Source organism: Hipposideros armiger, unplaced genomic scaffold, assembly GCF_001890085.2.
Source record: "Hipposideros armiger isolate ML-2016 unplaced genomic scaffold, ASM189008v1 scaffold_781, whole genome shotgun sequence".
Taxonomy (NCBI): Eukaryota; Metazoa; Chordata; class Mammalia; order Chiroptera; family Hipposideridae; genus Hipposideros; species Hipposideros armiger.
Genome location: NW_017732131.1, coordinates 194,769 through 206,862, shown reverse-complemented (window position 1 = coordinate 206,862; position 12,094 = coordinate 194,769). Strand labels below are relative to the sequence as shown.

Below are 12,094 nucleotides of genomic sequence, written 5' to 3'. Positions count from 1 at the left end.
TTGTTCTTCGGTCTAGTTGTGGAGGACGTTGCTTCACTGGCCCAAGTTGGCACCATCATTGTGCTCTTCCCGGGTGAGGCGGATCGGTCACCGGCTTCTGGACGGCCTCTCACTGCGGCTGCTGGCCGCTCATGCTGGCTGCTGGGTACATACGGTAGCCCATGGCAACACACTGCCACAGGGGCTGCAGTCTACGCTGTTGCCAGCGACTCCCGGCAGCCCAGCTCCAGGTTGAGCTGTTGTTCAGCATCTTAGCTGTAGAGGGCAGTGTCACTGGCCCTCATTTGTGGGATCCAAACCAGGGCCCTCTGGCGTCCCAAGCCAGTTCTTAACCATCGCGCCCTTCGGCCGACCCAGTATTATATTTTTTATTTTTAACAGCTTTTATAGGTTTTAATGTTAGGAGAAATAAAAATTTGCATTCAATAGAAATGACCTCAACAAAATTATGATTTATTATTTTATTCTTATGATGACTTGTCTGGGTATTAACTAAAGTTCTGTAGCATCAAGGTCACTCATAAATTTTTCAGTTAGAATTTATAAGTTTGGGAAAGAGAAAAAGAACTGATCTGCAAATCAGAAGATCTGGATTCTACTTTTGGTTTTGCCATTAACTAAAGAAATTTTTTAATCCAGGATTTTAGCCTGTAAATGTGACCCTTCAAGGGGAGGTAAAACATTGAAAAAGAGAAGTAAGACAATACTAGCTGGAATTGCATTTTCATGCATATTAGAGAAAAACTGTTAAGGTAAAATTCAAAGAGATTTTCTAAACCATTGTAACTTTACACTTGTTTCGTATTTTTAGTATTGCCATGTGTTTCTTTGTAGTGATAAATGGTAAAATGCTAAAAACAAAAAATGTGTGTGTGTGTGTAACCAAAGAGTGGAGGTTGTAAAAACATATGCTTATTTCAGTATTTGCAAACCAAACAAGGAATTTAGGGAAGAAAACATAAACGCTTACATTTAGGAAGATTGAAAAGTAATTTCTATGAACCCTTAGCTTCTAGAGGAATAAAGAGGTGAATGGGCACCAGTGCAGCTGACAGCATCATGGCAGGGCTTAAAGAATAATAGTGACTCTTGTGTTTCCTGGTTAACAAAACATTTAAAACGATAACAACCTTGCTATAATGGAAGTCATTAATTTTGGTGATTTTTATTTTAAAGGTAAGTGGGGAAATCGAGCTATTATTTACATTTAAAAAAATTATTTATCCTTTAACATTTGACATGTTTAATATTTCAATTCAATTGTTGCTTATCTGGAAGGACCTTTAGTATAACTAAGCTTGCTTGAAAATGAATTAGTGTCCTTTTGATTTCTAGCCAGAGTGACTATCTCTACTTGCTTGTGGGGTACAATTACAATATCTCACTTTAGAGGTTCTTATATAGCAAATGACAAAGAACTGGTGATAGGCATCTCCTGTCACTGGAGCTCATTCAGTATTTTTAATAGATCACTCCACACATGTGTGATGCTTATAATTTCTACTTGGAGAACTTATTTTCAATCACCTGTGTTCATAGACAAGAACTGAAGGCAAGAAAAGAAAGATAATAATCATTCCATTATGAAAAATGCAATTTCACTTCAAAAATACAGCTTCTTGTTTTGTTTTGGTTTAGTGCGTTATTTATTCTCTGATTCTTTCCAAAAGAGACTTAAGGTGGCTTACAAGAAAAGCCATAAACAACTGGTAAGTAAAATATAAACATAAAAGGAAAACAAAATTAGGAAAAGATGAGACTATGTTAATTATAAAATATAACATATTAGTTTCAATAAGTAAAATTTATGTATTATTTTTCTTAGCATTATGGAACACAGAGAATAGAGGAATCAAACTAGTTATACAGATCTTACTATGAGAAAGGAGGAAATTTATTCTTTTCCATGGAGAGGCAAATATATTATTGCTATCTGAATTTAAATGACAATTCTAACGTGGGCTTTCTATAACAGAGGTAAATCAATGTTCCATGTTTTGGAAAAAAAAATGTTATAACATATATAAAGTTGAGTTTTTATTTGTTTGTTTTTTACTATCTTTTACAAAACTAAAGCTGATTCTTTCAGGAGCTAATGAGAGATTATTCAAGATCATGGCCATTCAGGGGTCCAATAATGCATAAAGGCTATCTGGATCCAAAAAAATCTATACACTAGAAAAATCTTAAAATCACAGTAGACAGATATTACCTTAAACACTACATATGTTAGTCTGCGTTTTGGTGTTGACTGACAGAAAATTGAAGGTTATGCTCTGCAAAAAGAAAGGGTATTGAGTTCTGATGTTCTGTATTAAGTTGAGATTTCTTGAATTTTATTTTCCATTTTCTCTTCTCTCTAGATTTTGTACACACACACACACACACACACACACACACGTACTTCTAACAGATTGTAAGAAAGAAAAATATGTTCTTTTAACTCTTTCAAAGATTTAAAGAACTGGGCCGGCAGAGCGAGCTCTGAGCAACAGGGTCCCTGGTTCAATTCCCACATGGGCCAGTGAGCTGCGCCCGAGCTGACCTGCTGTTGACCTGCCAACAGGTGGCAGGATGGCTCAGCTGGTGAGAGCACGTGCTCCTAACAACAAGGTTGCTGGTTTGAGTCCCGCATGGGAGGGTGGGCTATGCTCACCCACAACTAACATTGAACACGGCACCTTGAGCTGAGCAGCTGCAAGCAGCTGACAGGCTACCAGATGGCAACTGGACTTGGAGCTGAGCTAGCTGCGCCCTCCACAATTAAGACTGAAGGACAACAACTTGGCTGTTCCCCTTCCCCAATTCCCCAACACTGTTTCCCTTCCCCAATTCTCCCAATAAAATCTTTAAAAAAAAAGATTAAAAGAACTAAGTAATATTTTAGGGAAGATGATCATGTTGGGAGAGAATCCGCATAGCATACAAATCAGTTCAAAGTCTGTTAAGTGACTCTATTACTTATCTTTCATTTTAAAACATAGGGAAATATGAATACCAACATATATTTTTAAACTTAGTGATGTCCAGAATATAATTAATTTTAACATGCCTTGGAAGCTACAGATGAGAATTTGTCCTAAGAAACGGAGATCAAATTTTATCCAGCAAATCTCTAGAGTCTCATTTATTCCCCAGAGTTAAGCGTCTCTTGGGAAATACATTCCTCAGGACTGATTTTACATCCTTAATCCTCAGGCTATAGATCAGTGGATTCAGCATGGGGTTACAAGATTATTCAATGTTTGAATTAAAGCACCAAACAAGGAAATAGATTGAGCTGTAGATAGATGATGATTACTGGCCCATAAGCACAGAAAGTTGTAGTGATGTATGCACTGCAGGTGGAGAATGCTTTTTGTCTGCCATTTGCTGAGCAAATTTTTGATATGGAAATCCCAATATGAGTATAGGAAATAAGGATGAGAAAAAAGCAATCGTGAGACAAAAGACCAACATTTGTTAAACCTATCCTGTGGGCCACAGATGTATCTCCACAGGCTAGAGGTAAGACTGCAGGTATGTCACAAAAGTAATAATCCACCTCATTAGAGCCACAGTAGGATAACTGGAAAGTAAGGGAGGTCAGAAAAATGGCATGGGCACAGCCAGCCATCTAGGTCCCTATGGCTAAGATGGAACAGACCCTGTGGTTCATGATGACCATGTATCTCAGAAGGTAACATGTGGCAACAAAGCAGTCATAGACCATCACTGTGTACAGGAAACATTCAGTACAGCCCAGGAAATGGTAGAAGAAGAGTTGGGCAGTACAACCCTGAAAAAGAGATACCTTGACTATGCCCTGAAAGGTATCTTGGGAACAGTTGTTGAAGGGAAACCCATGTCAAACATGGAGAGGTTTCCCAAGAAAAAATGCACAGGAGTGTGAAGCCTCTAGGAGGAGAAGATGGCTACAAGGATGAGCACATTTTCCAGTAAAGTACGTAAATATAATGATAAGAACAGGAAAAAGCAGATGGTTTCTAGGCCCTCTCTCTCAGGGATTCCCAGAAGCATAAATTCAGTCACTATTGTGTGATTTCTCAATTTTATGGAAGAATCAACTCTTGGATGTCTGTGAAAATAAATTTGTGGTTAAATTTATACATCCTTTTTTTTTTTTTTTTTTTTTTTAAGCTGAGCCATCCTGCCACCTGTCGGCAGCTCAGCGGCTGCTCAGCTCAGGCCGGGCATCGAACTGCTGTTGCTCAGAGCTCAAACTCTTGAGCGAGCTCTTAACCAACTGAGCCACTCGACCGGCCTATGGTTAAATTTAATATGTATTTAAATTAGCTGTGTTTAAATTAGCAAAATGGAAAAGGAGAAAATGATCTAGATATTTACAGAGTAGTGTTGCCTGATAGAATTGTCTTGATCTGCTTGCTTCTTCCATACTGCATATCACTCTGCAGTGCAGTTTCTATTTACAGATGTCCCCACTATAATCTCATCAAGAAGCCTGACATATTGCAGTTCCTCTCTGATTCCAGGAGCTGCAATAATTCCCAAACACAGGATATTTTTAAATAACCTTGGTCTTCCTTTAGGTATTAATTCCCCAAGTCAGGGAACTTATTGAGAAAGAGAGCAGTTAACTACTTGGTATAATTGGACTTTAGAAAAGAGATAAGGAGGGAGAGAGAGAGAGAGAGAGAGAGAGAGAGAGAGAGAGAGAGAGAGAGGTGGGGGGAAGGTAGAGAAAGGAGGAAACTGCTTAAAGTTTAAATCTTTATGATTTCCTTTGTAAAATATATTTCAATGGAATAACTTAAAAATAATTTGACACATATTTCACTCATATATGTACATTTATATATTTATTATTTTTCATGTGTATGTGTTGTTTTAATAAATAAATTATATTATTTTACTATACTAAACCAATAGAATTTACTTATTACAAGCAATAGTGATTGGGGTAGCACAGAGAATTAAATAAATCGATAAAAAACTAAGCCTATGGAAAGGTGGGAATTAGGGCAGCTACAGGGGCCTCATTAGTAAGAATTTATGGAGCAGCCTCAGGGCACTGCCATAAGATGTTTCAGCCATAAGATGATTCAGCCTCAGCTGCCTTTGCTTCTGTGTGCCTCAGCTCCAGATTCAAATCTGATTTCCTTGGTTGGGTCACGGTGTGCAGTGAAATGGAGATAGGCAGTTCTCCAAAGGGTAGGGCAAAGGCCTATTGCCAGGAAAAAGGGGAAAAAAACATACTGAAAGGCCAAAAATAATTTTAAGCTATCATTTAAAGTATCTATCTTATACCACTTGGCATCTGTTAAATGCCTTGTGCATATATATATATATATATATACAAAAAAAAGCATTTCACAATTCAGGAGATTTAATTTATTAAAGACTACCATTTGTTCAAAGAGACTTGCAATGCATGCAAACTGTACTTAATAGTAAAGGAAATACAAAAACTAAATGATAGAATAGTGTACTTGATCTAGGTTTTCAACATGGGACAGAGAAAGGGTGAAGAGTTAGGAGCAACAGTGGGAGAAGAAAGCTGTTCCCCCTTTTCTCTCCTTGTTTCAGCTTTCCCTTCTGTGACTGGATGGGTAAATCAGACAGTTCCTGTGTTAGAGACCTCTGTCTCCAATTCAGCCAGGAAGAGGCAGAGCCTCTACTTGGACTCCGTTTAAGCCACATTTTCCACTCAACTTACCAGAGAACCCTGTGATAAGGATCACTGAGATCTTGCTGATCTTTTCATTCTCAGTTTGCTGGTGAATCCTGTTTTATTCTTTATGCTTTAAAAACCAGGACTTGACTACAAGTCTTAGGTCCCAACCCCATATCAACAGTCATCCCAATGGAGTATGAAAGCAATCCGAGATAAGTCAGACAGAAAAAGTCGAGAACCATATGATTTCACTGATAATGTGGGATATAAAACTGAAACGAACAAAGGAACAAGACAAACAAATAAAAACTCATCAGCACAGTAGTTTAATGGTTACCAGAGGGTCAAGGGGGAGGAAGGTGGTAGATGAGGGTAAAAGGGATCAAATATATGGTGATGGAAAAAGAGCTGACTCTGGGTGGTGAGCAAACAATGTGATATATAGATGATGTAGTACAGAATTGTACACCTGAAACCTATGTCACTTTACTAACATTGTCACCCCAATAAACTTTAATTGAAAAAAACAAAAACAATCCCAATAAAGAAAAGTAATAGGATTGCTAGCAAACATCTGAGGCAGGCAATCATGAATTTATAGTTCTGCTAAACTGCCTGGTTTGTGATTTTTCTCTAAGAAAGCCTATCAGGATAGGTGCAAGAATGGGGCAGGCAGGTGGGTTCACTGAAGACTGGGCAGTGAGTCATGGCAGAGGGCAGGATTTGAATAATTTGGAACTAGTTATAATAATAGTCAATAAATTATAATAGTAAAAAAATATAAACTGGACAAGAAGCTAAGTAAAGACAGGAAAGAGTTGACAAGAGAAGAGAAAGTAATGCGAACAAATGAAAGGTTTCAATGAAGTCATTTATTCATTCTACAAAAATTTATTAGCGATGCTGTGATGTGCCAAAATTGCTATGTTCTGGTAAGCAGGAATTAGCTTTAATCTCTGCCCATGAAGAGCTTGGTAAAAGAAGAAAGGCATTAATCAAATAATCATACATTATGTTGCGAGGAACCCAAACAAAGAGACAGGACATCAAGGCGTGGGAAGCAACCTTTACTAATGCCGGCACTGGTTCAGCGGATTCACATCCAGAGGCTGAGCCCTGATTCAGGCGGGACTCAGGGTTATATACCCTGAAGTTTCCAGGTTGGCAGCTAAGATTTATTAGAACATGTGGTCATTGTGCCAGCCCCTGACTGGCTCCTGGGTGAGGTAGGAATTTTGAAATATTAAACACGGAGGTCTTGCTGACCACATAGTCTAGGAATGTCTTTGTCTGAAGCCCGCGCAAAATCCTTAGTGACCACATACTCTGGGAAAGCCTTTGTCTAGGGCCCACTGCCACATTATAAATTATAATTATTTAGTATGATAAATGCTAGAAAGAAAAGTTCAAATGATTGAAAAGTTTTAATGGGAAAGTATTTTTATCATAAGTGGTTCACTCATGTCCTCATTCATGTCAGTAAATATGCATACACATAATAATTTGTATGGCTAGACGGTGTTTCTTGAGGGGTGGGGAGGATTTTCCTGAGAAAAAGTTATCCTAGCTGAGATCAAAAGAGTGAGTAAATGCACAGGGAAATCGGGAGCAAAAACCATTGTAGGCAGGGGCAGTAACATATGCAAAGGCTTTGGAAAGGAACCGCACTTTTGCAGAAATGATGAAAGGGAGGAAAAGAATTATGAGATAAAGCTTGAGAGACAGAAAGCAATGATTACTCAGGGTCAGTTAGTCATTTTAAAGATTATGGTTATCTATATTAGGAGCTTTAAGAAACTTTAAGAGGGTTTTAAGAAACATTGTATTTAAATGTATGTGGGAGAGGGGGAATATAAAGAGATAATTTTAGCTATTGGTGGAAACAAAAATACATTCAGGTGCAAATAAGGAAGAATTTAGGACTGCAATTTGAAATACTTGGTCAGGAAAAATAGAGAAAAGTCACTAAGTCAGATAAATGTTCCTGAGAATGTGTGTGGACTAATGCCATACTTTAGCCGAACCTGATGACATCATATGAAAACTTCATTTTTCGTTTTTCAAGTTTCTATACCTGAATTTACACTGAGAATCATACTTCAATTCTAGTAATCAGGTAAGGCCCCCACATAGATATATTCTGGAAACACCCAGGAGATTAAAAGCAACAGAGGATAGCAACAAATGAGGATGAAAATATAGTAACAAATGAGGATTACAACGTTTTACTACATATTAGTTCAGGCGTAATTTATAAAAAATATAATACATAGTGTGATACACCATTGGGCTTATAAATGACTGTGCAGTTTTTCCCCCAAAGTAATTGCTCTGGATTTTTTTTTTTCCTTAAAACTTCCTGATTCAGTTACTCAGCCTGCCTTGATTCCGTACTAGGCTGTCCTTTTTATTTTTTTTCTCTTAAAAATATCTTTAAAAAAATATACAATCTCATTGCGAAATCATGAAAGTAACACCACAAAATATAATGAAGAAAAGTAAAAATCACCCAAAATTGGATTACCCATTTTCAACATTTAGATAAACACACTTTCAATCATCCATTTATACACAGATACATTTATATGAAGATTAAAAAAAATAAGGTATCCCAGAGTCTTTATTTTATAGAATCTGTGTATTGGATAAGGAGAAGCTAGGAAGGAAAAATTAATGAAAAATAGAAAAGGCAGAGAGTGATTTGTGAAAATAAAAAGAAGAGTTACAGTTGGCTAAGAAAAGGGAGGGCTTGAAGATGGGAATAAGAAATAGTGGGATTCCTTTCATATACCAAAGATATTAAAAGAGAAAAAAGCTGGGGTAAGGTTTTTTGGGGTCTGTGTGTAAAAGGACAAGCATTTATTTTCAAAGTTTCAGCAAAATTGCAATATTGTGTATAGCTGCATGAAGATATGAGACAGAATCCTAATTCTATACACAAATTGTGTGCCTTATGGAAAATTACCTAACACCCCCAAACCTTGTTTGACGTTCTATAACATAATCTCAGTGTTCTTATGTAGATAAATTTGATAATATATGTAAAGCACTTGCACAGTGGTTGGTAAGAAGTAAGGACTCGATAAATGGTAAATCTAGGCCTACCTTAGGCTACAGTTTCCCAACTCTTCTCTGCCCACACCAAACAAGTGCATAACAATTAAACAGTGATTTGAAAGGGTGTAACAATAGTTGTAGGAAAAACAAAAGAACTAGCAAACTGAAAAACCACAACAATATATGAAAACTAAAACAGCATATTTATTTTTAAATTGTGGTAAAACATATATAGCATAAAATTTGCTTTCTCAAACATTTTTAAGTGTAAGTTCAGTAGTGTTAAATATATTCCTACTATTGTATAATCAATCTTCAGAACTTTTTCATCTTGCAAAACTGAAACTCTATATCCTTTAAACAACTACACATTTTAACCTCCCCGACCCCTGGGAACCACCATTTTTTTCTATATACTTGATTACTCTAAATACCTCATATAACTAGAATGATACAGTATTTGTCTTTTTGTGATTGGCTTATTTCACCTAACAAAATGTCTTCAAGTTTCATCCATGGTATAGCATGTGTCAGAAATTCCTCCTTTTTCTTCTTCTTTTTTTTTTTAATTGGGGAATTGGGGAAGGGGAACAGCCAAGTTGTTGACCTTCAATCTTAGTTGTGGAGGGTGCAGCTAGCTCAGCTCCAAGTCCAGTAGCCATCCGCAACCCAAGGCAGCTCAGCTCAAGGTGCCGTGTTCAATCTTAACTGCAGGTGGGTGTAACCCACCATTCCATGCAGAAGTCGAACTGGCAACCTTGTTGTTAGGAGCATGTGCTCTCACCAGCTGAGCCGTTCTGCCACCTGTTGGCAGCTCAGCGGCAGGTCAGCTCAGGTGCAGCTCACTGGCCCATGTGGGAATCAAACTGGCGACCATGTTGCTCAGAGCTTGCGCTCTTAACTGACTGAGCCACTCGGCTGGCCCCAATTCCTTCGTTTTAAAATCTGAATAATATTCCATGTATGTATATACCACCTTTTGTTTTTCTATGCATCATCAGTGGACGCTTGGATTGTTTCCACCCCCTGGCTCTTGTGAGTTATGCTGCTATAAACATGCTATGAATATGAATATCTCTTCAAGACCCTGCTTTCAATTCTTTTGTATATATACTCAGAGGTAGAATTGTTGGATCATATGGTAATTATATTTTTAAATTTTTTGAAGAAGCATCATACTATTTCCATAGTGACTGCACCATTTTACATTCCCATGAACGGTACACAGGGTTTCAATTTTTTTACCTTCTCGCCAACACTTATTTTCTTTTTTCTTTTTTAAGCAATAACAGTCCTAATGGGTGTGAGGTGATAGCTCATTGTGAATTGGATTTACACTTTCCTAATGATTAGTGATATTGAACATCTTTTCATATGCTGTTGCCCATTTGTATGTCTTCTTTGGAGTGGTGTGCGCATATGTATGTGTGCATATGTGTTTTAAATAAAATTCTGTGTTGTGTGCTTTACAAAAGTCTTAGATGTAAGAAAGAGTTAAACTATTTTAAAGTTGTTTTCTCTTCAATATCAAACAGTTATTACAATACTGATTTAGAAGTTGCCAAATGTGTGGTCAGTGTTCATTCAGATTTCAGGTTTCATATACCTTTAATTTTACTTAAATGTGGATATATGTTTAAATCAGTACATGTTCTTGTTATTCATCCTATTTATTTTACTCATGTTCCTCTTTTTATGTAAATAAATATGAAATTGTATTATAATTTTAATAGCTAAGTAGTATCTATTCATTCATTCAACAAACTTATACTGGTTGCTTACTGTGTCACTAGGCTGTGTCCTATGGACACAACAGTGAATAAGAAAAATATGATCTTTACTTTTATGGGATTTTGTGTTGTATAGAAAAGAAATTTGTTGAACAAGTACAAGTATTAGTATGACGAGGATCATTTCATAAGCACTATCCAGGCTTTACCAGATATTGTAGAATGTGGGTTCTTCCACCGATATCTGGCATTAATAGGACAACAAACTAATACTAGAGTAGCTAGGATCCCAGCATATTATCTAGGATAGACATTCCCAAAGTACGAGAATAAGATTCTGTGTGATCTTTGGTTTTGCTAGTCAGGTTGGGAGGTGGCATAGAAACTTAATATTGCACCTCAAACCATTTACCTATACTTAAATGGGCTTCATTTTGTCCTTTTTGCCTCATGCCTTTGTAAGAGCAGCAATTTATTTTATTTGGGATTTACACTTTTTGTGTTCTAATGGTTTCAAATAGGATGAAAACTTTTATGAGTAAAATTGGAATACAAAAACTACAAATCATTAAAATGCCATGAAAAATAAGGGCTAGTGTGTCTGTGGGATCCCTAGTAAATGGAACATGTTCTTTCTCCCTGGATTCTGGAGAAAATTGAGAAATAATTATCACCTCAATATTGCTGAAGGCCAAGTTAGAAAATGTAACTTGGTGGGAGATTCAAATGGGCATGGTAATTAAATCCCATAATTCAGCCATCTTGTCTTCAAACAACACTGGACAAAAAGGCTTTCCCAATTCTTTTACACTAAGGAGTAATTTTGGATATTGGCAGCCTAGTGCAGTAGGATAACCATGACAGTAGGAGTTAAGAGGGCTTGGATCTAGGCCTGACTTTACCATTGTCATAAAGGGCAAGATACTTATTGCTATATCACAGTTACCCTATCAACAGATGGGTACAATGAATAGTGGTTCAGAATAAATGGAGATAATATTAAAGTCGATATATGAACATGACCTATGTCAGTGAATATTTTACCAGTTATTTATTGGATACATTATATGTATTATGAGCTCTAGAGAGAGGTAATGAGGATAAGTGAGTAAATTGCCAAGCTGGTCTTTTAAGGCAGTCACGTCATAGAGGGATTAAGAGTAGGAACTTTGGAGTTAACTGGATCTGTTTAAGGTCTGGTTTGCTGCTTAATGTGCAAACTTGGACCAATTATTTAAAGTCTCTTATCTTCAAAACTATTTTTCTTTTTTCAAAATAAAAACTCTATGGGGGTGCTGTAAAGATTAAATAAGGTGATATCAGTGAAATGTTCATTTTAGTGCCTGGAAAACAGTTCATGCTCAATAAATATTAGTTAATACTATTCTTAGCAACATGGGGGAACTGAAATGTTTATAGGCAGAAAAGTGGAACAATTACATTCAAAATGGAGAAAGAAAAATGAAACGAGGGGTGATTTGGCACAGAGATGGACTATTGAAGTGTGCTTCTTGGACTGACAGAGACCCTCACTATCCTGAAGCAGGCAAAATTGGCTGCCCAGAGATAAGAAATCTGTCTCAGCTACACACTATGCCTTTGGATTTCTTATCCAGAATAAAGGCACTGAGAAAAATATTAGTTATGGGAGTATTTATGGGGTCTCAGGGGT

At 36.9% G+C, this 12,094-nt stretch overlaps 1 pseudogene; it reads right to left on the bottom strand.

Annotated features, from left to right (window-relative positions):
- Positions 1-3,123: 3,123 nt before the first annotated feature.
- LOC109374049 (putative olfactory receptor 10D4) lies at positions 3,124-7,685 on the bottom strand (annotated as a pseudogene).
- Positions 7,686-12,094: the final 4,409 nt, after the last annotated feature.